The sequence below is a fragment of the Chinchilla lanigera genome, unplaced genomic scaffold, assembly GCF_000276665.1.
Source record: "Chinchilla lanigera isolate Chin_1 unplaced genomic scaffold, ChiLan1.0 scaffold00337, whole genome shotgun sequence".
Taxonomy (NCBI): Eukaryota; Metazoa; Chordata; class Mammalia; order Rodentia; family Chinchillidae; genus Chinchilla; species Chinchilla lanigera.
Window position 1 is genome coordinate 1 of NW_004955738.1, and position 26,722 is coordinate 26,722.

A 26,722-nucleotide genomic window follows, 5' to 3' on the forward strand; every position below is an offset into this window, starting at 1 on the left:
AAAAAAAAAAAAAAAAAAAAAAAAAAGACCTTCTTATTTAGAGTTTGAGTTAAACTGGGCTAAATCAGAGGGAGCTATGGGTAAAAATGGGTGACAAGTGCTGCCAGGAGAGATTTTATTCTTTCCTGAGTCTTTGGGACATTTTGTAATACAGGACCTACATACCCATACTCATTTGGAAAAAAGAAACTGCTATGGCGGAGTTGCTTCACTGGTATTTTTATATTGCCAGAGTTTGGACATTGTGCTCCTCTGTGCCTGAGAGATGTAAACTGTGCCCACAACAACTGCTCAGCAACCCCACTGCCAGCCTGGTGCAGGAGGTACAGGACTACCCCCTTTGAAGAGGTTGAGGTCGACTTCACTGAGGTCAAACCAGCTGAAAATCAAGAACACCTGCTAGTCCTGATTTGCACCTACTCAGGTTGGGTAGAGGCCACCCTGACTAGGACTGAAACTTCAAGAGAGGTAACCAAGGCCTTTTTGGAGTTGATCAACACCTAATATGGACACCCCATGACCATCAGGCCAGATAACAGGCCAGTCTTCACAGGTAAAGTAGTTCAGGAACTGTCCTTGGCTTTAGGGGTAAAATGGAAACTCCACACGGCTTATCGGCCCCAGAGCTCTAGGTAAGTAGAGAAACAGAATCACAACCTCAAGACCACCTTGGCTAAGTGCTGCCAGGAGATGGGTGCACTTTGAACAGCTGTATTGCTTGTGGCCCTCCTCTCATCCCAGTGCACACCATACCAAGATGGCCTCATGCCCTTCGAGATCATGTTTGGACAGCCTCCCCCATTGATGCCTGTGATAAAAGGACTCCAAGAAGCTGGCCAATAAACCTCCATTGCCAGATTAAGGCACCTTGTCAGATCCTTGAGGAACTATGACAGACCATCTTGAAATGCTACCTGACCCCTTTGAACACACCCTTGTATCCTTTCTAGCTTGGGAACCAAGTTTTGGTCAAGGGCTAGAAGGATGAACCTCTCTAGCCTGTGCGAGACTATAAAGTCACACTAACCAGCCCCACTGCTCTTACAGTTTCAAGTCTTGTTCCATGGATCCACCATTCATGTCAAATGATGGACTGGAACCAGACCCATGCTGCCTAGCAAGCCAACCCCTCCAAGCACCAAGACAGTATCTCCTCCCCAAGAGAGAGACAACACCAGCATCAAGTTGACCATCCATGTCATCCTCTTCTTGCTCCTCCTTAGGTCTGCAGTCATGTTGGACACCATGAAACTGGTTTATAAGTTCACAATGACTCAAACACTGGGGAAGTGATTCTAAATGAGACTGTCAGGCCAGGAGGGTTGACACCCTTGAGATTCATTGATCCATACAAGGATCGAGAATCTTTCCTGCCTGTGGGGCTCTAACAAAAGGTTAAAAAATGAGATAAACTGATTGGGATTTATTTTTGCCCAGGAGACCAGGCCAATGGCTGTGACTCCACAGATGAGTTAGACTTTATTTGTTAAGAGATGGCCCAAAAAGGCTTATTACCATTCACAAAGTCATACAGGCCTCAATTTACTCCCCCATGAAGTCAGGTCTTGGGCTTCAGGACAATTTTCCCACCTGGTCCTAATTCAGAGTTGGGCCCTCATCCACTACCACCACCAGCAACCCCACTGGGAGCTTATTTAAAAATGCTGTTTTCATGCCAAGAAGTTAAAAATCATCAGGGAGACTTTAGCCAGGGTCCGTGAGTACCTCAACAAGAGAACAAAAGACAACCAAAATTTCCAAGGGTGGTATGCCCAGATATACAATGGGAATCCTTGGCTAACTTCTTTACTCACAAGTATGGCTGGGTCCTTAGTAATCTGTATAGCCTTACTTGTGATTGAGCCTTGCCTAGTCAAATGAGTGACAGGGAGAATTTGAGCTAGAATGGACCAGGTACAACTTCTTGTGTTGGAAGAAGTTCCTGGGTATCAAATTCTGTAGATAAATTTAAGGACACCTCACCAGGTTAATAAGAAGAGGGCATCCTTGAGGGGGAAATGATATGGAAAAAAACTAAGCCAACATGATTTTGTGTTCTAGTGCCATTTTATAGCTTAAGTTTCTGTTTCCTTAAGTTTGTTTCTTCAAAATGTTGTCATAGTTACCTAACCTAATACCACCCCATGCTCTGTCATGACTGCTTGTCCCCTATGTAAAATGTCAAACACCTCTTCTCCTTTGCCACAAGCTAAGCCTATGCTTTGTAGTATTTCTGTAGTTGCACTAAATCATATTAGAACCCCCCCCAATCAGACCAGGAACTAGAACAGGAACTAGAACGGTATAACTATTCTCCTCTCCTGCCCTCAGGGTCAGTGCACAGTCATTTACTGGCTGCCCATAGCTGGACCCCAATAAACTTGCTTTTCTCTGTGTCCAGCCTCTGTGGCTGACTCAATTAAATATATGCTTTTGTTGCAACAAGCACAGCAAAGGACAAAAACCTTATGATCATCTCAAGAGATGCAGAAAAAGTATTTGACAAAGTCCAACACCTATTCATGAAAAAAATCCTACAGAAAATTAGAATGGATAGTCTTTATCTCAATCTGATAAAAGCAATCTATGACAACCCAACAGTCAATATCATACTAAATGGACAAAAAACTGAAAGCTTCCACCTAAATCAGGAACAAGACAAGGATGCCTAGTACCACCAATTTTATTCAATATAGTTCTGGAAAAATTAGCTACATCAATTAAACAAGAAAAGGAAATAAAAGGAATAAGGATAGGAAAAGAAGAAGTTAAGTTATCACTATTTGTGGATGATATGATATTTTACATAGAAGACGCCCAAAATTTCACCAGGGATTCTAGATTTAATAATCAAATTCAGTAGCATAGCTAGTTACAAAGTCAACACTTAAAAATCGTAGCATTCCTGTACATGAGTAACAAACTCACTGAGAAAGAAATTAGGAAAACAACATGTTTTGCAATAGCATCCAAAAACTGAGATATCTAGGAATCAATCTAATGAAGAAAATGAAAGACCTTTACATTGAAAACTACCTACAGTACTACGAAAAAGGAAACAAAAGAGGATGATGGAAAGATATCTCTTGTTCTTGAGTATGAAGCACCAATAGAGTGAAAATGATCATATTTCCAAAATTGTTATGCAGATTTAATGCAATCCCAATCAATATATCCATAGCTTAGAAGTATTTTTTTTTTAATGTACATTGAAGTGCCAGGTGTGGTGGCACATGTCTGTAATCCTAGCACTTGAGAGGCTGAGGCAGGAGGATCGTTGCGAGTTTGAGACCAGACTGGGCTACAAAATGAGCTCAAGGCCAGCCTGAAGTGCATAGTGAGAACTTGTCTTAAAAAAGACAAAACAAATAAATGAACAAAAAATATACACATTGGAATACTTCTCAACCATAAAGTAGGATAAACTTGAGACATTTATAGATAAATGGATGGGCCTTGAGACCATACTCTTAACTGAAATAAATCAGACACACATGTGCAAATATTGCACTGTCTCTCTGGTGTGAGAAACTGAAAGTGTAAATAAGAACCAAAATATGTAATAGAATGTGAAATAGGAAGAAACTGTTCAAAAGAAAAGGGGAACTAGGGAAGGAGAGGTGAAAGGAAGAAAAGGAAAAGAAAAAATCAGAAAAGAAGGATAAAATGGAAACAAAACTTAAATAAAGAGGGGAAGAGGAGTTCAAGATGAAAAAAAGGAATCAGTATACATCATGTACAGGTACAAATTCTCTATGATGAATATGATCATTATGTATATCTAAATTGTACCAATAAACTTCATTAAAAATAAATAATACTACCACTTCCTGAACAATACAAAACCCTTACCTTCCTTTACGTACCATTTCCATCTCTGTGAATTATTATTGTCACACACTTTACTTCTGTATATATTAGAAGCCCTCATAGGACATAATTTTTAAAATTTCACTCATTTTTAAAGTGTACCTTTTATTATCTTCCCCTTCCCTTTCTCATTCTTTTTGCTGCACAAGAACATACCACCATTTTGCTACTTTTTAAGAACATGTTCTGTTTGATGCCACCCTTTGTTTTCTGATTAGAGTTCTAAATGTTTCTTCTCCCTCCCTCCTTTTCTTCCTTCTTCCTTCCCCTCCCTTCTTTTTCTTTTCCTCTTTCCTTTCCTCTTCCTTCCTTCTTACCTTTTCTTACTTTATGTGGTACCGGAAGTTGAACACAGGCCCTTCACATTAAGCTACCTTCCCACCCCCTTTTTATATTTCATTTTGAAACCAAGGTCTTACTAAGTCAATAAGTTGTTCATTCTGGGCTTGAACTTTCAATCTTGTGCCTCAGCTTCCCAGAGTGCCAGGGTTACAGGCATGCACTGCCACTTCTGGCTACAATAATTATTGAGTACATCCAACAAGGAGCTTATTCATAATAGTGAATAAGAGATTCTTTGTGCCCACAAACAGAGCATAGCCTAATGGAAGGAGGCAGATATATTTATACTTAATACACTGTAAAGAGGAGCCCTGAGAGTACTGAGAAAAAGAAAGAGCATTTCCAAATGGATACAGAGACAAAATGGCAGAGGAATCATTGGAATTGGAAGGAGAAAACCTATTTATTTTTTACATCTATCCACTTCTCCCCAACTTTGACTCCTGGGGTAAATCTGGATTTTCTCCCTTCTGCTCTAAAAAACAAGCTCACCATCTCCACCTCCCATCTGCTCCCACGTGAAAGTACCTGAAATTTGGTAACTTCCCTGACATTCTTCATTGTGTAGATAGTGAAATCAAGGCACACCTTGGTGAAGCAATGTGCTCAGAATAACTTTGTGTTTTTTCTTATTAGAAAATTGTTTTCCCTTCACTGCCTTCAGTGTCTAGGTTATAAAGTAGATAACTTTATTTATTTCATGCCAAAGAAGTTGTAACTCATACCGACTGCTTCTATCAACCATGTTTAGGGCAGTGTGCTTCAGTGCTTCCAGGAGGAATGCCACTTTTAAAGACCACTGTAAGGTGAAAGTGGACACCATGGTCACAAGGCAGTAAGGCAAAGTGCTTGGGGGTTCATCAGTCTGCCCAGAGAGAACTGGCTTTTATTTTTCTGCCCTGCTTGTTTAATACCCTCCAAATAACTGGAGTTTGTACTTTCAAATATTTATGGAGGCTCTTCCCCAGTAGCTTGGGGCTAATGATTAGCCAGTATTTGGAGCCATTGGCTGGAATGGCTTTTCCCCTGCTCCTTTCCTGTTCTGTCTGCTCTGCCCTCACTCCCTCCCTCTCTTTCCAATTAGGAATCTAAGGTTCAAAGACTGTCTCTAACAGCCAATCACTTGTTAACTTTTGTAATTGCTTTGGGAGGACAATTTATGGACATGAATTTCAGAGCCAACATGTAAATGCTTCCAGGATCATCAGACAACTGTAGTTTAGAGTGTCATTCTATGCCGGGTTTAGTGGTACATGCTTGTAGTCCCAGCATTCTGGGAGGCTGAAATAGAAGGTTTGCGAGTTTGAGCCCGGTCTGGGAAACTCGGCAACTTAGTGAGATGCGGTCTCAAAATGAAAAAAAAAAAAAACAAAAAACAAAAAGAAGGATTGGGGACAGTCCAAAAAAGTGTATCCTACAAATCTTGTACTCTCTGTAAGGAATGATACCTTTGTTTAATTTATAATCAGTTTGTTTTTGTGCTGCCTGGTTCAAGAACATGCATCAAGCATGTTCTTCATTGTGTAGATAGTGAAATCAAGGCACACCTTGGTGAAGCAATGTGCTCAGAGTAACTTTGTGGTTTTTCTTCTTAGAAAGCATTCCTTCCCTCCATTTTTTCTCTTTCCCTTATGTTTCAGAATTAACTACTGCATGCCAGGCTCTGTGCTAGAGAAGATACCATGGGACAGAAAGTTTGCACAGAGAAGAGGGCAAGTTCTTGAGGATGTCTTTGTCCTTGAGGAGCAAGAAGAACACATGTAGGGCTGTGAAGCAGAAGGTGACAAGGGCCACAAAAGGGATGTGGGAAAAATCCTACAGAAGTTCAAGAAGTCAAAATTTCTGTGGTGGAAGGTTAAGGAAAAGCTTGGTGGGAGAGGTTGCGTTTGAGATCAACCTGGATGGATGAGGGAATTTTTGCTGATGAGAAACTAGAGGGGCAGGAAGAGGTCAAGGCCACAGCAATGATGACAGAACAGTCCAGGGACCTGGAGAAGAGAGGAGGGGCTACAGAGATGATAAGTATAAACAGAGAGTGAGATCTTGCTTCATTTTAGAGGTTAGGAAGTAGATGCTGACCCGGCTGTAGTTCTCAGGTTGGACTTAAATCTGTGGAGAGCTGGATTAAAGTGGATAAACATATAGAGAAGAAGTGACCTATAAAGAACATTCTCAGAATTAGTTCAGGCCAAGGATAATGAGATTAATTGAGTACACCAAAAGGGAACTGTGAATGAGGATTCCAAAATCTGGAGCAAAGAAGTCCGTGTCTTTTGGTGAGTGGCCAACTGTTGCTTAGTGGAACAGCCTAACCCACTCAACCCCTTTTCCCACAAATACGGAAACAAGTTAAATTTTGAGCTGGGATATTTGATCTGTGTATAGTGATTTAGTGGGGGAGGGGAATGTACATGATGGCAGAGTAATGAAGAAAATAAGGAAGCTAATCAGCATTGCCCTCCATACACACCATACCTGTACACCCACGTTCCCGGGGAAGGAAAGACACCAGAGAAAAATGATTTTTTCAGTATTCATTGAGTGAAGAGTAAGAAAGGAAAAGAGGGGTTACATATGGATGACTTATAGACCAGATAATGACACATCGATGGCTCAGAGCCCAAGGCACTAAATACAGCTGTGTTACCATCATCACTCAGAGACTGCAGCACTTCAAACAAACTAAAGGGGATAGTTACAAAGAAAAGAAGCATGTATGCTGCTTGCACAACCACATACACACATATGCACATTATCTTTGCATTTCATATCCCTCTGGCATAAAACTGGAGCCCTGAGAATCACAGTTTCTCATTCCTCAGGCAATTTTGGATCTTGCTGCAGTACACGAAGCCACCAGTGTCACTAACACTGCAGTTGCAGAATCCTGAAGTTCTTGGCAGGAGCTTGGGGACAGAGGAGAAGAGGAGAGGAGAGGGCTGGGGGTCCTGCTATGGATATTTCTGCTGCTTGCTGCAGCTGGTGCTCCAAAAGAGCATGTCAGAGGCTTGGCATCCTCTGGTTCTGTGGGTGAAAAGGACTGTTCAGGATGAGGTAATTGAGACCCTGAGAAGTTAATCTGCTTGTGTAAGGTTGTGCACAGGCTTTGGCAGTTTTCAACTGGCAAATCTAGGTAGTTCTCCATCTAGCAAGCCATCTGCCTATTTTTTTCTGGTCCTATAATGCATCTCAAAAGTGACCTTGGTAGACCTTTGCAACAAGTTGACTCACCTTCGGTGGGCTGCTGGGAGCAGGCGCACAGGTGTGAGAGAAGCTTCCTGAATCACCCTCTGCACTTGCAGGACCTGCCTCACTGGAGTCAACAGCCGCTGCATTTCGAGGGGGAGCAAGCAGAAAGCTAGCAGTTCACAAGCCCTGGGAGAGATGCCTAGCAATTCCTGGTTGGGCTTTATAGGGCCTCTGGAAGCTCCACCTCAGCTTATTGAAGCTCAGCTTATTTCTAAAACTGGGCCAAAGGTCTCACTCAGAACTTGGGTGAGCCAAAGAAAAACATCATCTCTCCAGCATGTTTACACCTGCCCTGTTCCTGGGTGTGTGATAATGGCTGGCTCTGATTCTTCCTTTCTCAGGCTCCCCTAGCAGTTTTATGTGTGCCCAGCTACCTAAGGAGAAAGATTTTTATGTTACTTGTAACATGTCTGAGGGTAACGCTAGCTAACAGCTCTTGGACCCTGACTTCTCATCCCAGTGACTGGCACTTCTTGGTCTGTAATCTTCTTTGTGTTTTTAGCTACTATTCTTTTAATGTATTATGCATCACACAAAAAAACCACTCAAAACCAAAGGGAATGAATTTTTTTCTTTCTTTTCTAAGACAAGGTCTTACAGGTATTTCAGGCTGGCTTTGAATTTACTATGCAGCCAAGGCTGGCTTTGAACCCATGGAAATCCTCCTGCCTCAGCCTCCTGAGTGATGGGATTACGGGTATGTACCACCATGCCTGGCAGAATAAATCTTTTAATAGTGGCTCCTCAAGTGGTTGGGAATAGATATTGACACATAAACAAAGGGCTAGGTATTAGGGCATATGGAGTCTGCTATATATTTCTCTTATCTTTATTGTTCATTATTATGTTTGGACAACTTTATACAATTTGCAGATGGTATGAAATTAGTGCTGCAGCAGAGGTACAAGACCTCCAAAGAGGTGAGTGTCATTTAAAGCTCAAAGTCAACTACGAAAGAAAGATTAATTTTAAGGACAAAGTAAAAGGCTTGTGATGTAGAACAGGAGTAGAGCATTCACCAAGCACACTCAAGGTTCTAGGTTGATTCCCAGCACGGGGTGGTGGGTATTAAATAAGATGTATGTAGGAAGGTGGATTTTTTTTTTTTTTCCCTAGAAACCTATAGCTGGTGAGTCGCAGGCTGGGAACTCAACTATGTCTTTTGGCTACAGCTTCTGATCTTTATGCTTGTTCTTATGTTTCTCAATGAAAAGTTTCTTGCCATGTGATATTCCTTTTTAAATAATTTCTATTTTTATTATTATAGTAGTACATGATTGCAGTGCACATTAATTACATTTGTAGTGGAGAGTTGGTACATGTATGTTATGGTTGATACATTGTGCCAACTTGGGGAGTCTGGAGGTTTGGCTAAGTGACTCAGCAGTTCTGCCTCTTGGGGTGAAAAGGACACGCCCTTACCCTTCTGGGATGTTTTTATTGTGTTAATTTGAGAAGTTTAGAAGGTTAACTATGCAACTCAGAAGGGGTCCAGGATGCTTACTTTGTATTCATCCTGATCCTGTGCAAGAGGCCAGCATGCAGAGGGTGTGGGTGTGGAGGATGACCCCCACCTCCCCAGAGCGGGTAGACTGCATAAAAAAGGAATTGAGGAAGGACTGGTTGCTGGTTCTTCAGAGGAGCTCCGGTCTTCACCTTTAGCTTGGTCATCTCCTGGCTTCTGGTGCAGACTGTTGGGGTTCCGTCTGGGACTCTTCAGCCTTCTGGTGTTGGCTCTCCGGCCTTCATCGTAGATTCTTCAGGATTCCGTCGCAGACCCATCAGCCTTTTGATATGGACTTGCACGGACACTGCAGCGAGCTCCAGGCCCGGGGCTGGGCTCTTCAATCTCCAGCGTGCAGGGCCCTCTGCATGCTTCCTCATCCAATTCTGTAGCTGACCATGGTAAGCCAAACTTGTAATTCCTTGTACATTTGTTTATCTTGTATTATATCTGTTCCTCTAGTAAACCCTGACTGATACAATGTACATAACATGTCTTAATACTTTTTAGCTCCCCTTTCCCTCCTCCTCCCTCATCTGCTATTCTAAAGGAATCTCTGTCTCCCTTCCACTTATAACACTAATCTTCCATGAGCTCCATGAATTCATTCATTAATCCATTCAATTAACCTCTCTAGTATGACTCTGTGGAGGCCATAGAAAAGAACTAGAGTGGTTCCTGCATTAGGAGGTAAAGTTGACCTCATTTTCCTGAAGACAGAAAACCTCTAGAGGCCCCCCATATGTCCAGGGCTCCTAAGTCTTTTATCATCTTTAGATTTTTGTCTCCATACATCTTGGTGCATCACTACCCTAATAATCTCCCACTTCATTGTTGCTCTGCCCTTCCATTGAGCCTCTTGCAAAGTTCTGTCATGAAAAAAAGTCTTCATTTCCTATCTCTTCCATTAAATGTCCATTGTTTTTTGTCTGTCAACCTTCACTCTTTCAGTGGTGTTTGTGTCCTTTGCTTCCCCTCAGCATACAGCCATCAACACTCACTTTACTTCAATGCTGAGCATAAAGCAAGTCTCTGCTTTGCTCTTCATTGATACTTCAGAGTATTTTTGTTCTTATCTTAAAGCACATGCCATCTTTCTGGGCCATGCAGGGCACCTCTGCTTTGCAGTCCACTAACAGTTTTGCTCCACTTCCTGCCATCCATAAAGATTTATACACATGGATCAAGCCTTTCTCTCCACCACTGATCCTCCCAACATGGTTAAGAGACATCCATCTCCACCTAAGACGATCCTTCCACCCTGGCCTCTCACTGCAGTTCTTGCTTCAGCATTCTTGTTTTCCATACAACTTCCACCCTTCACTCCCATAGTACCAATCTTGACCTTGTGATTATACTACATATACTGCCTCCAAAATTTTAATTTCATGCATCCCAATTTTTAACTTCTTTTTTCCCAGCTCAATTCTTTTTCTGTTTTTTCTTTTTTCTTTTGAGATGAGGTGTTTTATGTTGCCCAGGCTGTGTTGCCTAAACTTGTGGGATCAAATGATCATCCCACCTCAGCTTCCTGAGTAGTAACTAAAGGTGTATACCACCATACCCAGCCCACTTCACCTTTATAGACCTCCACCTTTGCCTCCTCTAATTTTCACTGTTCATCATTCCTCATGACCTCTTTATTCCTTATTCATCTTAGATTACCCAAGGTACACCCCAACAAGTGATTCCTGTTTATACTTTGCCATCCATTTCCTCTCACCTAGCAAATGTTCAGCTGTGGTTAAACTCAAGTCTTGATTGGCTCGATGCTGACATCTAAGTGGCTAAACATGGCTGAAAGAAAACACAGCATTGTACAAGCTTCTTGGTTTCACATTTACAAAAGGCACCCTCAGTGGATAGACCCTCAGCACGGCCTGGCAATTCTATTGCATTTTGCCAGTTCCAAGAGGGCATGTCACAACCTCTCTCTTGTCTTCAGTCTCTCACTGCTCATATGATCACTTTGACTCTTGTTTCACTGAGAACACAGTAAGAGCCTGACAAAAACTTCTCCATTTTACATTAGCAAGTGAGCAAACAGCCTGCCTTTATAACCCACAGAGAGGAACAGGCCCTGCTCCGGCTTTGGGCCAATGTCATGATTTACACAGTGTGTATATGGCCTCTTTTCTACTCAAGGGTCATTCTCTTGCAATTGTCTCCCTTTTCCTAGTGTTCAATATTTCCTTTTTCTGCATTGGTACTATCTTGTTGCCCTTGTACAATCCCATCCTTCATAAAGCTCTCTTGACTGTATATGTCTTAATCAGTGTGCCAACAAATCTATGTTCTTCTCTGTAGCTATGTGCCTTAAAATTTCAGTAGTACACATCCTTATCTCTCCTGTCTTTAGTTGACCATTTAAGCTCCTGCCATGCCTCACTGAAATCAAGATCAACAGTGACTTTTTCATTGAAAAATCTAATGTTTGGTCCCAAACCTTCAGTTGCCTAGACTTCAGAGCAGCAGAAGCAGGTCTGTTCTCCCCCTTCTCAAAGCACTTTTAACTTAACCTACAGACCTGACAATTCCACAGTGTCCTTCCCAATCACTGGTCACATTCTCTGACCTCCTTCTTTCACTAAGAAGATGTATGGAACTGAGTAGGAGTCGAAACCTACACATAAATGTTCATACAGGATTATAATACTTATTGGACAAGGTAAAGTTGAAGATCAAAATCATCTAATTAATACAAACTGTATTTTTTTCTTTTTTTTTTTTTTGGAGCTAGGGTCTTATTAAATAGCTTAGTCTGGCTTTTCACCCACTTTGATCCTCTTGCCTCAGCCTCCCAAGTGCTGGGATTACAGGTGTGTGCCACTACACCTGACCAAAGTGTACCTAGTATATATAAGCATTATGATAATTGTTGTTGAAGGAAATAGAGCAGAGAACAGTTCTGTCTAAAGAAGACATAAGTGAAAACAGATATTTTTATTTTTGCTTTGAGAGTCTGGGGTCATTCAATTTCTAAATACAGAATGTTGATGAAAGAACAGATTAATAAAAATGTGTGGTAGATATTAGACAAACTGATGAGTCAAATTGACTATTAGGGGTTTTAAAAGTTTAGACATCTAGCTGTTGCAAAAATAATGTTTCTTTTTTAAGCAAAAGAACCCTTGTTTATTTCATAATAACACAAATGAAGCAAAACCACAAGCAAAACCACATACCAGTTTCTAAGCTTATGTGATCTTTACTTACAACAGTTCTATGAAGTTGACCTGAATTATTAGCCTGATTTGAAAGATCAGGACACTGAGGCTGTGAGAGATTAAGTGTCCTGGCTAGTGGGTATATGAATAGTAAGCAGCAGTTACTAGGGATGGATAAAACTGCCATCATGCTGGGGATATAGCTCAGCAGCATAAGTGTCTGCCTGGCAAGCACAAGGTCCTGAGTTCAATTCCCAGTACAAAAAACCAAACAAACAAACAAAAACTTCCATCACTTCAAATGTAGGGTTCTTTCATCTCACCTGTGTGGGAATGCTGCTGTGGAAGGAGAAAGACTAATATTATTTGTGACTGTGTTTCTGCTGAGCCCAATCTCTTATTTTCTAGGTCTTGCCTTTGGGATTGCCTGGAGTGAAATGCAGATCTTTTATTTTAAAGCCTACAGAGTTTGATGAACAAGGAGTACAGAAACCTGTGGGTAGTATGCCTGGATCCCTATCTAATCAGGTCAGAGTTCCTGAGGAAAGTAGGGGAAAGGGCATGGGGCCTGATGAAATCTCTGAGAAGCAAAACAAGAAGCCCTGGGGTTGTGATCTGAGTTTCCTCATTTCAGGTCTGCCCTGATATACCTTATCCATGTTCTAGGAAATCGACCCAGCAAGGCAATGTGGAGTCTCAATGGAAAGACTCAGTATTTGTATGGAAGACCCAATTAGAGGTCGTATAGTTGCCCCTGATTCTCAGTAAACAAACAAGGGTGTTTTGTGGCATCTTTTCTCTGGCATCTGTTGTCAATGAATTCATCTTCATAGACATTTAAACATTTTGAGAAAGAATTCTGTTCTCACAGATATTTGCTATGAATAACATAATATGATATCAATATGATATCAGTATGATATCAATAACATAATATCACAAAAATAACCAGTTTGCACAACTAATTGCCCTTTCCTTTTCATTTTCCTGTTTTAATTTCTTCTTTCTTCCTTTCTCTTCCTTTCCTTCTTCCTTTTTCTTTTTTTTTTTTTTTTTGAGCTCTTGGAATTTCTTGATAGATAAATATCAAGTATTTGCCCTAGTTGTCCCCATATTTTATATTTGTATACTCTTTGGTCATGTCAAAACCTCTGAGAGTGTGGCAAACCGTCATAGGCTATATAGTCTGCCTCTTCACAAATTGACCTAGAAAGCAGTAGGGAAAATGGGGAGGGTGTGAATCTGAGAACAAATATTTTAAAATCTATAGCAGCTACTTGAAGACTCTGAAGGTGGCCTGTGCTGCAAGTGTGTAACAGAGTTGGGGTTGGGAGCCTCTGGATCCCAAGGTGGAGGAGGCTGGGGAGGGGGCACTGGAAGGAGAAGCATTGTTAAAGCCATGCTGTGGTACTCAGTGGATGAAAAGAGTTGCAGAATGCCCTATCCTACTCTGACCTTCTAACAAACCTCCATTTCCATATCGTCAGACTGGTGGCCAGGACTGTTTTTCCTAGTGTGTTGTGCCCTAGTGGCTTCAAAACAAAACTGTGGTTAGGGAATTTCCTGGTGAAGGCTGTAAACAAGCATGGTAAGCAGAGGTTCTGAGTGTCTGGGGTTCTCCCTGGTCTTGGATTTTAACTATGCCCTGAAGAACAAAGACTGAGCCAGCCAGCAGCACCTACCCTAAAGCACACAGCACCACAGAGGACAGCCTATACCCTTCCCAAGTACAAACTCAAGGGAACTCACACCCCAGAAAAATCACCTTTCTGGGCTGGAAGAGGAAAATAGTGCAATGTGTAAAATCTCAAAAAGAATTTTGAAATAGACAAAAAGAGAATTTAGAATATTCACAGTATGTGTACTTAAGAAGAGAAGAAAGCTTTCATACTGTAAGGCACAGAAAAATTCTTAACTAAGAGTTACATAAGTAACTAGATATAATATTGAATTAAGAATACACCAGCTAAGGAATATTACAGGATGGAGAGAACTAAAAGTCATTGGGGAGTAGGATTATTTGATTAGGGAGGATTAGGGAACTCTCAAATAAAGGCCAATAGGAAAGAGCAAACAAGAAAAATATTTTTCTAAAAATGCTAGGATATTAGGAGAATAAATAACGTATCAACAATATTTGATGACTAGAAATTGTCGAAGGAGGAATATTAGAAAACCTTATAAAGATATGTTTTCCATTGTTAAAGAAAGATGACATATCTAAGTTTACAAAAAACTCAAGAGACAAATGAGAGTTAAGTAGAAAAATAGAGAACATGTACACAAAAATGTTCTAAAAACTAGAGAGAAAGATCATCTATAAGGAAATAAAAGTCAAATGCCATTGTACCACACAACAGAAACACTGTACTATGTTAGACACTGAAATATTATAGCTAAAGAACTGAAGGGGAGACAGGCACAGTAGTGCATTCTCAGAATCACTGCCCTCAGGTGGTTGAGAAAGGAGGATCTCAAGTTCAAGCTCAACCTAGGCTACTTAGTGAGATCTTGCCTCAAAGCACAAAATAAAAAGGGACTGGGATGTAGTTCAGTGGTAGAGCACAGTGGGTTTCATCCCCTTAGTGCAAAAAGGAAAAAACAAAAAACCAAACAAATAAACAAAAAGAACTAAAAGAATGGGAACCCAAAATTTTTATTCAAATGTAGAAGGTGACAGATATATTCTCAGCATTCAAAGACCCACAACAGGAACAGAATGGGAGGATAGGCTAAATGTAAATAGAAACAAATTCAGGAGAATGCAGTGCAAAAACAGTAAGGATGATCAAATATTTCAATAAATATATTGCTGATGCAGCAGAGTTGCCAGAAACATCAATTTATAAAAACAAACAGGGCCTTCTTATATTAGCAGTAACCCTCTAGAAAATACGGTGAAAAACAGCAACAAAAGCATAGAATCAAGACCTCTATTGAAAAACTTAAAATTTGAAAACATTTTCCTCCTTTTCTTTTGAAATCAGCTGGTGTTTGCTTATGAGGCAGGATCTGGAGGAAAAGTCAGTGCTAAAGCCTTTGAACAAAGTACACAGGCTCAGAAAAGCAGAACACTTTCCTCACATGCACACAGCTGGGGGAAAATGATAAGCAGGACTTTGGACTCCCATTCCTGTGAAAACCCTAGTACCTACCAATAATTGTGAAATACTGGACTTTTTTATATAAAAAAAAATTTGGACAGCAACATAAATTTTTCTTAAAAGAAAGTTTCTTTGTTAGTCTCTCTATAAAAACAAAACTCACCTCAGAAAAAGGCTAACAAGCAAACAGAAAACATAGCAAGAGTCAATCACAACCATGATAATACCTTCATGTAATATTTTATGGATAGTTTCAGAATATTAAGGATGAAAAAATATAACATCAGTGCAGAAAATTCAAAGCACTTGTAGCTGATAGTGGACTCACATTCGCATCAGATAACCCTCCAGACAGGATTATCCCCTGTCCGCATTTTTTTCTGTACTTGGGATTGAACCCAGGGCCTTCCCATTGAGCTACATCCCAACTCTTTCTTGTTTACTTGAGACAGGGTCTTCCCAAAACCCTAAGGTGCCCAGACTTGGTTCAAATCTGTGCCCTCCTAGAATGCTGGACTTGTGGGCTTTTATCTTAAAGTAAAAGCCACTTTTTTCTTCATTTTCTGGGTATACTCTACTAAGTTGTTCATGACACACTCCTCAAAAGTTCTCTCCTCTGTGCAAGTGGACCCAGCTTTCAGAGTTCAATTCATCCCACAGATAGCTTCCAGATGACTCACCACATCTCACTCTGGTTCTGCTCTCCTCTAACTTCTCGAATGGATTACCCTGTACAGAACCATCTTCCTCAGCAATTCCTACTCCCAATTTATCAATTCCAGGTTGCATACATCAGCTTTTCACTGAGTATATCTCTTGCATGCTTTCTGTCCTGCTACTGGCACAGCGCAGGATGAAAGAAACATAAGAAACATATTGAGCATGTTCACTCATCCCACCTAAAATTAACAGATACATATGAGTGCCTGCTATATAGAATTCAGTGCACAGAGACCCATTTCCTTCCATAAAGGAAGATCTGTAATGTTCTTCAGGCAGTGTGCTGTGATGGAAGGAAGAAATAAACAACAGAAAAAGGCAAGGGAGAAATGAAGGCGGAAAGGAGGGAAGGAAAGAAGACAGAAAGGAAGGAAAGAAGGAATGAAAAAAGGGAGGAAGGGAGGAAGAAAAGGAGGGAGGGAGGGAGAAAAAGACGAAAGGAAGGAGAGGATAAATCTTTTACTTTTTATGCTATCTTAATAAAATTTTTTAACCTCAAATTTTAATATTCTCAATTTTAAAATTAGAGTAATAAATAAAAGTGGAATAAAATTTTAAATATTTTAAACTCATGAGCATTAAATAATTTTTATAAAATTAATATTTGAAACTGAGCAACTTTGTTGAAGATAACAGTATGTAATTTAGCAACCATTGTAAATTTCTATCATTTTTGTCTTGAGATCATGTATCATTTTTGTTGTTTTTGTGTTTGTTTTGATTTTGTCTTCATTGTTATTTCATCTTTTTTAAATTTTAAAATAAAAATATTAAAAACTTAATATTTGAAAAATATTTTAAAATGCTAATAATTATAATTGTTATTTTTATGTGTCAGTTTTACTGGGCTATGGGATGCCCAGATTTTTGCCAAAACATTATGCTTAGTGTTTGTGTGAGTATATTTTTGAATGAGTTTACCATTTAAATCCAGAGACTGAATAAAGTAGATTGACCTCCATAATGTGGGTGAGCCTCATTCAATGAGTTAGAAGCCTGAATAAGACAAAGAAGGCTGATGGTTCTTTAAGAGAGACTCCTCCTACCTACTACCTTGAGCTGGGCCTTGAGCCTTTCCGTGTCTTTGAACTTAGACTGAAAGGTTGGCTTCTCCTGAGTCTGCAGCCTGTCAGCCTTTGCTAGATCTTTACTACAAGCTCCTCCAGTTCTCAGGCCTTAGGATACTGACTAGAACTATGCAACTCACTCCTGGGGCTCCATCTTGCTGCTTGCAGATCTGGAAACTTGTCAGTTTCCATAATTGTGTAAGCCAATTCTTTACGATAAATCTTTATGCACACACGCGCACTTGCACACACACACACACACACACACACACACTTGGTTCTGTGTCTCTGAAAAACCCTAATGCAGTAATTGCTATCACTGAAGACTTATATTTTTGTATAAATTTCCCAATAGTCAAGATATATTATGCTTTTAACTAACTCAATCCTGTGGAAAATTATTTTATTTGCAACATGAAGAACTCACATTAAATCTGAAAAGTTTCCCTGAACTCTTGAGTCCTGGGAACATCTTTGTGTGAAGAAGGCAGTTCCAGAGGAGTGGATGTTTATTTGGATGTAGTGGTTTCACACCCTGTGTTAAAATTTTTATTATTATTACTTTGGTAATTGTGAGTTAAACAGTGACTAGAACAGCCTAGAATCAGAGGCCACCTAAAACAGGCAAAAGTTTAAGTTCAAAGGAGAAATCTGCAAGACTCTAAGGACAAGTAGCTAAGGGGAGGTATCTTCTATAAAACTTTCACAAAAAAGGAGAATTATAACACTGCAGCCCTGGCCCCCATGAGGCCTTGAGCCCAACAACAGTTTTAGGTTTAATTCACTATTTCACTGAAGAGTTTTCAGAGATTTGAACCCAAATAATTCCAGAACTTGAACAGTCTTCAGAAGTCATCTAATTGTAGGTTTTGGAGATGTGGTAGTGGTAGTTTTTGAATCTTTGATCTCCATATAAAATGCATAGAGGAAAATAAAAATCTCACCACTTGCAATAAAATGAACTGTGGGTGTTTCTTTATGGTCCCCAAAATACAATGGTGTGAGGATAAATCAGCAGTCATAAAACCTGTGGTGTCAGCTGTGAAGGAGAGAACAAAGGGCATCATGGTTCATCTGAGGCATGAGAGAACAGGAGAACCCCTAAAACAGCCAGTGAGAACCCACTGGAGAGCAGGCAGACCAATTAAGGAGCTATAACCCAAACCAGCATTTGTTTTATCCACCCTAGTGTTAATGAGTTGCAGGCTCCACATCTTGTGGGCTGGAACTGTAAAGCACTGGTTTGCTGAGAATTGCTTAACAAGATGATTGGTAGTATTTGCTGACCTCTATGACGTAAGCCCTTTCATCAGGGTCACTGCAGGATATAAAGAGGAACATAATGTTGGGAATAGTTGTGTATAATTAACTCTTGCAAGGTGAAAGCCAGCTGCTAAGCATTGGGAACAGCAAAGGAGATTCCAGGACTGGCCATAAATTGAGTAGAAACAGCAGCTGAGAAGAATAAGGACAGCAACAACAAAGGGAAGAGCAGGTTGGGAGCTTCTCTTGTCTTCACTGGGAAACGGAGCAGAGCCAGGAAATTCCAGTGAACAATCTACCGTATTTCCAAACACTACACAAAAACAAAAGGAAGGAAATCTGTAGAACTAGAACTACTTCAAACCATACCACCTTCCCTAAACTCAAGAAAACTACTGCTCCATAAAAGTGAACAGTAAGAAAATATTGGGATGAATCCCACATAAGATTTTTTTTTTTTTTTTGTTTTTTTTCCGGTACCAGGAACTGAACTCACGACCTTGCACTTGCCAGGCAGGCGCTTTGCCGCTGAGCTAAATCCCCAGCCCCTCCCACATAAGATTTTTATTAGAAATCATATAACTCTATGGTTCCCCAAACTGCTGCACATGAGAATCATCAGAAACCAAAACAAAGGCCTTTGCCATGTAGTCTGGGTAGGGGGCACACCGAGACTACCCACAAGGAGTTAAACTTTCCTCACCTGGGGTTGTAACGCTAACAGTGACAGTCTTCAGCAGCCTCCTTCCACTCAGACAACAATTTCTGCACCCGTATGACTTCCTACCACTTGCCAGAGATCTTCACCTGGAGGTGTATCATGTGCCAGACTGCCTCATCATGGTCAAAATTATTCATTCTCTGTTCTTTCCTGGCTCTAAATGAGAGCTCCCAAACTTTTGACAACTACCATTTCAGAAAATATTTAAAAAACTTTAAAAAATGTTTTAAAAGTTTAATGGTTAAGAATGTTTTTAAAAACTTTGTTAGACCTTTCTCTCTTCCCAAAGGCACTCCTGAGTTACCTGGGAATTAGGGATCCCCCCATCTCATCTCTCAGGCATGTCCCTGCAGCACCTCTCACACCCAGGAAACTTCCCTCTTCTCCCCAACTTTGCGCAACTTCCTGGGAGGTGCGCTGTGTCCTGGCCCACTGCTGCCCCCTGGGAGCAGCCCTGCTTGACCTTCTGGACTTCACTGGCTTTTCCACAATTCTTATGAATAAAATGTTCTCCATCTCCTCACATTTTTGCCTGAGAAAATATTTGCAAATGGTTATTATTTTGGATTCATAAATCCTCTCCCCACAGGGTATATCAGGACAGGAGACCTGGCATTCCCCTAACTTACAGTCCAGACACATCTCTTCTGCTTCATCCTTTCCCTTTTTTAGGGAAAGCAGATGCTAAGTCTCAGCGGTGTGAGTCTGGCGATTACATCTGGGATTGGAGTATGGTGATTCCTTTTGCGCTCTGCCCAGCTCCTCTCAGTCTCACCATTTTTAGTGCCTGCAGTGGTTGGTGTGTAAATAGCTCCCTGGCCCCTCACGGAGTTCTCAGAGGGTTATGTATTGTGTGGGCTCCAAGGAGATTAAACAAAAGTTGCCCACAGTTTGCAGCCTTAGCTGGCTCCTTTCACTGTCTCAATTCCCTATGGCCCTGCAACCCTACCACTCGGTGTCTCCCAAGACCGTGCCCTAGTCGAGCTGCTCTACACAAATTCTCTCACAGCCTGAATCTGAGGCACTACAAACCAAGGTGTAGATATGTAGACATATAGGAGAAATATAACTTCCATCCTGCTAGATGTCAGTTGTGTCGTTTGTGTCCTCCAAATATTGAAGAATGCATTCCAAAGGACAGTGGAGGTTAAGAGGAGGAAAGGTTTATTGAGAGATGACTCCTTGGAGACAGGCAAGGTCCTGAAAGCGGGTAGCCACTGAGGCCTTTTGTCAGGGGTAATTTATACAGCAATGTACGTACAATGTAGTTTAATGTGGGTTAAACTACAACCAACCTATAGGGTTACAAGTATATCTGCTTAGCTAATACTGATCTAGGAGGGAAGAGAGGCAGGAAAAGCATAAATATGGTTGCCATCATTAATGTTATCTTATCGTTTGTTACAGGAGTGATGTCAGAACCTCCACACATGATATAAGGGAAACATAACTCCCAACCTGTCAGATGTCTTATATGCCAAGTTCTCTAAAAATCCAAGATTGAATTCTAAGAATAACAGGTGTTAAGAGTAGGATATGTTTAGTGAAAGGGAAAGATATAGTTCTTGAGTGGCAGGAGGGGCCCTAATGTTTTGCCCAAGGACCCGAATTTACAGGGAAATTTTGTAGATACCCATGTAGGTATGACATGAGTTACAGCTATGATTAACAAATAAGGGTACAAGTATAGTCACTTAGATAATAGTGATCCAATGGGGAAACAAGACACATAATAAGGGTACATGGAAAGAACTAAGACTTCTAGAAAATGATGGGTCTGGAGGTCTTGGTCACCCACCGGAGTGACTGATGTCTACCTAGGCTTCATTAGGCTTGGTGTTTGTCCTTTGAGGTAGTATATAGGCCTGGTCATTCCATCTTTATCATGAGGCCTGGTCTCCAAAAGATGTGTCACCAGCCACAGTTGAGATGTGTTTCACCTTTGTCCTGGCTCTCTTGAGGCCTAGCCCTATCTGACTACCTATATTTCTGCCTAGCTTAACTGTCAATAATACTATGACTTCTAAAACAAAAATACTTTTGGGAAGGGAGGGGTTCAGATGCTCTGGCCACCCACCTGGGCGTCAGATGATTATTTGGACTTAATGGTCTAGGTAGTACTAATTACAATATAATCTCAAGCCCTTGTGTACTTCCTACAAGACTTGCCTCCCCAATTTGATCCCCATTTAATGAATATTACCTAAGTGATTAAACTTGTTATAGTCTTATTGGTTCACCATAGTTTTGTCCACCTCACACCCACCTTGTGACTTCCCATTGGATCAATATCACCTAAGCGACTATACTTGTAATCTCATTGATTGATTATAGTTCTGTCCGACCTTGAACTCACTCACTTCGTGGCTTTCTTCAGTAAAACACCCTTGAGAAGTGGGGTCATGGGTCAACCCACTTTCTGGATGCCCTTCTGTCACTCTTAGACAGAAGCTTCATTTTTCTCAATAAATTCTCCCTACTCTTAACCTCTATTTTTCTTACAATTCATTCCTCAGTTTCAGAGAACAGGAACTCAGCATTTGAACATTTAGCAGGTTGGGAGTTATATTATTTCCCTTATATTACTCAAATTATTTGGTGGTCATATATAATATAACAGGACCCTGTTCCAATGCTCATTCCAGGATTCTATTAGGTTATAACAAAGTATATAAAGTTCTTTTTCTTCCTGACTATGTCACAGGTTTAATTTACAAATTTGGGCAATCCACCAAAATAAGGTAAGGCTGAGGTTCCCTTGTCTATTATGAGAAATTTATCAAGATTATTTGACAGTTCTGCATGTTTCCAAGTGGTGTTTTATAGGCTTCCAAGAACTTCCCTCTAGCTGTGGAAAGTACCTAGAGTAGAGCTCTATCAACCTGCTTTTACTCCTCCTTCCTGGTACCTGCTTTGTCTAACATGTGAGCACTCTTTCCCTAGGGGCTCAAGGATTTCTTCCAATGTGCACATGATTCTTCTAGCATCTCAGCATTTCAATCTGGTTGAATGGAGCTTTCCCTTGATTGTCCACAGGCCATCTTTTATTTCTGTTGGCTGTCCCTAGATTGGGCAACAAGCATGCTTTAGTAACTTAGGCCACTACTATGTCCACTCATGTCCCAAGAAGAGGTTTCATCTTGGAGAATTTCAGATGAAGCTAGGATCTTCAAAAAACACTCTGTAATTATATTCCTCCTCTATTAGCATACTAGAAGTCAAAAGGATTAATATCCTAATAAAACTGCATTCACCTTCCCTGTGAATAAGTTTGCAAACCATTTTACATTTGCTTTATTTAAAGTCTTCAAGCACGACCTTTTTAAACCCAATCCCATCAAAATGCCAGGCATTCTAAAAATGAGCAGTGATTCTGCTTGTCCACCCCTCAGGCATAGGAAGCATCCCTAGCTTCTCTGCCACACAGTGGACTGCTGCTGCTGATGCTCTTGTATTCACTATTCAACTACCAGAGAGTGCCCAGGTACTGCTGCTCAGGTGTGTTTGTTCACTTCTCCCAAACAAATCATGGGAGGCCACTTTTAGTGAGAAGGAGAAATATTTTATTCAAAGCTAACACAAGGAGATGGAGGGCCCCACTTGCCACAAATCACCATGTCAGTTTGCGCAGGTGTGCAAGAGCCATTTATAGACAGGAAGAGAGGGGAGAGGGAATAGAATGAGACAATACGCAACTCCAGGCTAATTGCGTCCCTTTCTGCCATCTTCAGCTTCCTCCCCTCCCTGTGGAAAGGAAACTGGATGGTGACCTTCTGGGGCCAGCATCTCAAGGGAGGCTAAGAAAGTTTAAAGAAGCCACCTGTCTTCAAAAAAGACTATTCTGACTTTTAAATTTTCATTTTGCACTACCAGTTACAAAGAAAAAGAATTTCTGGCCCAGGCTAGCCTATGTTTGGGATCTAAGCTCTGCTCTTGGTAGGCTCTCCTTTCATGCTCAGCTTGTGTTCCCTGAAGCACAACCACTATGCTGGGAGAACAACTTCCCAAGAGTTTGCAGAATGAGCCACAGTTGGACTGATTCCCACCATCACCCCTGGACTGCAGCCTATGACCTCTGCTCTGGAGTTGCCTGTGCAGCTGATCTGCCTCTCCCTTACCACATTTGTTTTAGACTCTCAGGAATTTTAAACAAGTCTCAAACTTTCCATTAAATCCTTATCCCAGAGCAATGACTGTCTGGGGAAACCAACAGTCTCAGTACACTGAGAAGAGCTTTTCAAATTTGTTCTTTCTTGAACTGTTATATTTACTATAGGAGTCTAGGGACACACGTCATTGTGCTCCAATTTAATACCTGCCTTGAAAACATCAAGTCTATTCAGCTATCTTTGTAAAACCCATAGATTTTTCCATGGCTTACAGATGGGAAAACAGCCTCAGAGAGGTTGTGTGAGCCTTTCAAAGTCATACAGCTATTATTTGGAAATATGTTTGACAATAAAACTCACGATTTTTCCTTGTCCTCAGACATGAAGGAAGGAACCATAAAGATGTGCCTGATAAATATAAATTGAATAGTGTTCCTTAAACCACAGCACAGGTACCCCTTGAGCTGTGTAGAAATATTTTGGGGAGTTTGCTACTGGTTTCCTCAAAAACTACCTAAAACTCATACAAATGTTACCATGGGTGATAGAGTCCCAGGACAGGTTTCCAGAGGAACTTATATGAGATGAGCATAGATTTGGACATGACATGGAACAGTAAGGAAAAAGTATTAGAGTTTAATGAAGCTTAGTTCATTATGCTCAGAGTAAGAGGGAACTGAAAATGGCACAAAGGCATGGAGGGCACTGTGTTTAAGAATGTAAAATTTGCCCCAGTTCTTGGGCACTTCCCACTGTGTCATTTCCTCAAGATGGTTCACTGTCCTGCATCATTTTCTTAGAAGTTTTTTCTAAATAGATGTGGATCCCATCTTGCACAAGAACAAAGAAGGTTCACTTTTCTCCTCATTACTCAAATAATTTATTGCCAGGAGACTATTGTAGCTGTATGGAGTTACTCTCAAATGCATATCAGATAGATGCAGAAGAAAAAATGAGAGTAGCAGAGGCTAGAGTTACTAGTGAAGACTTAACCATGCATTTTTACACCAGCTTTGCAGCAACACAGATGACAGTGGGGTTTTCTCTTTTATAAACAGTGACTTAAAGGATTGGGCTTTAGAACTATTCCAGTTCAACTATCAAGATTATTAGAGGCTCAGGATTGAGCCTATATATGAAAAATCATATATTGGCAATTATAAAGTACATTGGTTTACAATTAGAAAATTAGGAGAAGCATGGTTTAGGTTGAATTCTGTCTTGATGTGTGCAGATTTGTCAGACACCTGTACACGCACCTTTCCTGGCTCAGTTGCAACAGGAAAGTTATTTTATATTCACTGTTATTTGTCATTAGATTGTGACACTGAGCAACTTTGGTAGATGGTCAGAGTCCAACAGATGCATCAACCAAAACTTACTGGAGAAGAAATTAGCAGAACTAAGCTAGCACAAAGTCCTTCAAACAGACCTGGAAGGAGTCTTAGAAGCAAATGATGGATTGGGATTGTTAGATGAAGAGGATTTGCAGAGGGCTCTCGCCTTACAGTCATTAGGAAAGTGATATGGAGGATGGAGAAGAAGATCTCCCCAGGCTATTCAGCTCAGTTCCAGAAATATATATTGAGCTGTTCCACAGACACTGGGTACAAAGCTTGCATTAAGAGAGGTGTGGAAGAAAAGAAAAGCCTACTGCAGCAGTAGCGGGAAAATACACCAGGACAGCATTTACGTCCACATGAAAAGAGAACCACAAGTTCAGGAGCACTTGGGAATGATCTAGGTGAGGCTCTGAGTGATGAAGACACACTATGCACAGCTGTGAGCATGTTTTCAGAAACTTGCACATTGAAACAGAGAGAAGAAAATATCTTTTTAAAAAATCACTTAGATATTCATATTTTCCAACATTGTCCTGTGTGATTATACCATACAGTCCATTTTGGTAATGTCTCAGAAAGAACAATGTGCATTAAAGGAAATGTGGTTTGCAAACAAAATGATAAGAAAGTGGAAAATATGTCAGTTGTGGGCCTAAATAATGATCTTTCAAATACTAGGTGAAGAGATGTTCAGCAATTACTTTTAAAATTTTAAAAAATATTTTCTTTCCTTTTGTTACTCCAAATCTCATCTTAGTGCTACATTATTTCTGTTTTAGTCAGGTTTCCATCACTACTGTAATGAACACTTGAGATAACCAGCTCATAGAGAAAAGGTTTATTTTTGGTTTTTTGTTTGTTTGAGACACGATACTGCTGTGTAGCCCAGGCTGGCCTCAAATTCACAATAATCCTCCTACCTCTGCCTCCTAAATGCTGGGATTACAGGTGTGTGCCACCATACTCATCTTAAAAATGGTTTATTTTGATTCATAGTTTTAGAGGTTTCCGTCCAGGATTGGTCTGCCCTAGTGCTTTGGATCTGTGGTGGCACACAGCATGGTGGGAGTGCAGGGCAGAACAATCCACTCACCTCATAGCTGGGAAGGAAAGAGAGAGAAGAGAGAATGAATATGAGACTGAGGTTCCACAGTCTCATGAGGATGCACCCTTAATTTCAGGAGGACCTCCCACTTGGCCCAGCTCTTAAAGCTTCTACCACCTCCCAATAGAACCAAGATGGAGACCTACCCTTCAACAAATGGGTCTTTAGAGAACATCTAAGATCCAAACTATTGCACTGTCTTTCTAGAACTGTACCAAATCTCTTTGTAGTATATTTCTTCTTAATCTCTTTTTGGGACATGGAATGGATATATTACCTGAAATTTATTGAACAAATGGGAACATATTTTTCTGATTTTCCCTCTTTGTTTCCTTGAAGATTCCTCTTGGAATGTCCATTTGCTTTTTTATCTTTATCTTAAGCCCCCCTTATTACCTTTATAGTGCTTATTATAGATATTATAGTGTTTCATTTTAATTAGTAGTATAGAAAAATTTTTGCATGTCAATAAAAATTTGTATGCATCATCTTGAGTATACTCCTCTGGGTTGTTATCAGATTCTAGACCTGTTCTTTGTCTTAATTTCATCTTCAAGTTTTTTGAGCAGTAGCTATTTTAAGTTAGTCATGATCAATCAACCAGGTATTTATTATTTATTATGTATTTACTATGGCATGGTGCTATATGATATAACCTCAGTAAGACTTATATTCATAATGATACTCCCAAATTCAGGCTTCCTACCTACAGATTCCTTTTTGCCTGAACTTTTCCCTTAAATTTCTATCCTGTTGCTTTTATGGGCCTCTAGGTTTGCAGAGAAGGGCCTTTAGCTTAGTCATAAAGTACTACTTTCATAACCTGTTTATCTGTACTTCCTTATATTTTGTTTATAGTAAAACTTGCAATGACTGTCCTCAAGTAGTCAGTCCATCAATGTGCATCTTTTTATGTTCACTGTTACTTTTTAAAATTTTAAATATAAAAGAACAAAAATATACTAACAAACACACATACATTTACAAAATAACACAAAAACAATACAAGCAATACACAATTTCAGACAAAATGATAGGAAATTAACAATGGTTGCTGTATTACATATTGATATCCTCAAATTGGTTACTCAGATAAACAAATATAGGCATGCAAGATTGAACGAACAACCAAACACTAACTGTTCCTTTCAATAAAGC

The 26,722-nt window shown here is 40.3% G+C and overlaps 1 pseudogene; it reads left to right on the forward strand.

The window, feature by feature from the left end:
• The first annotated feature begins 516 nt into the window (after window positions 1-516).
• LOC102027706 lies at window positions 517-24,651 on the forward strand (annotated as a pseudogene).
• Window positions 24,652-26,722: the final 2,071 nt, after the last annotated feature.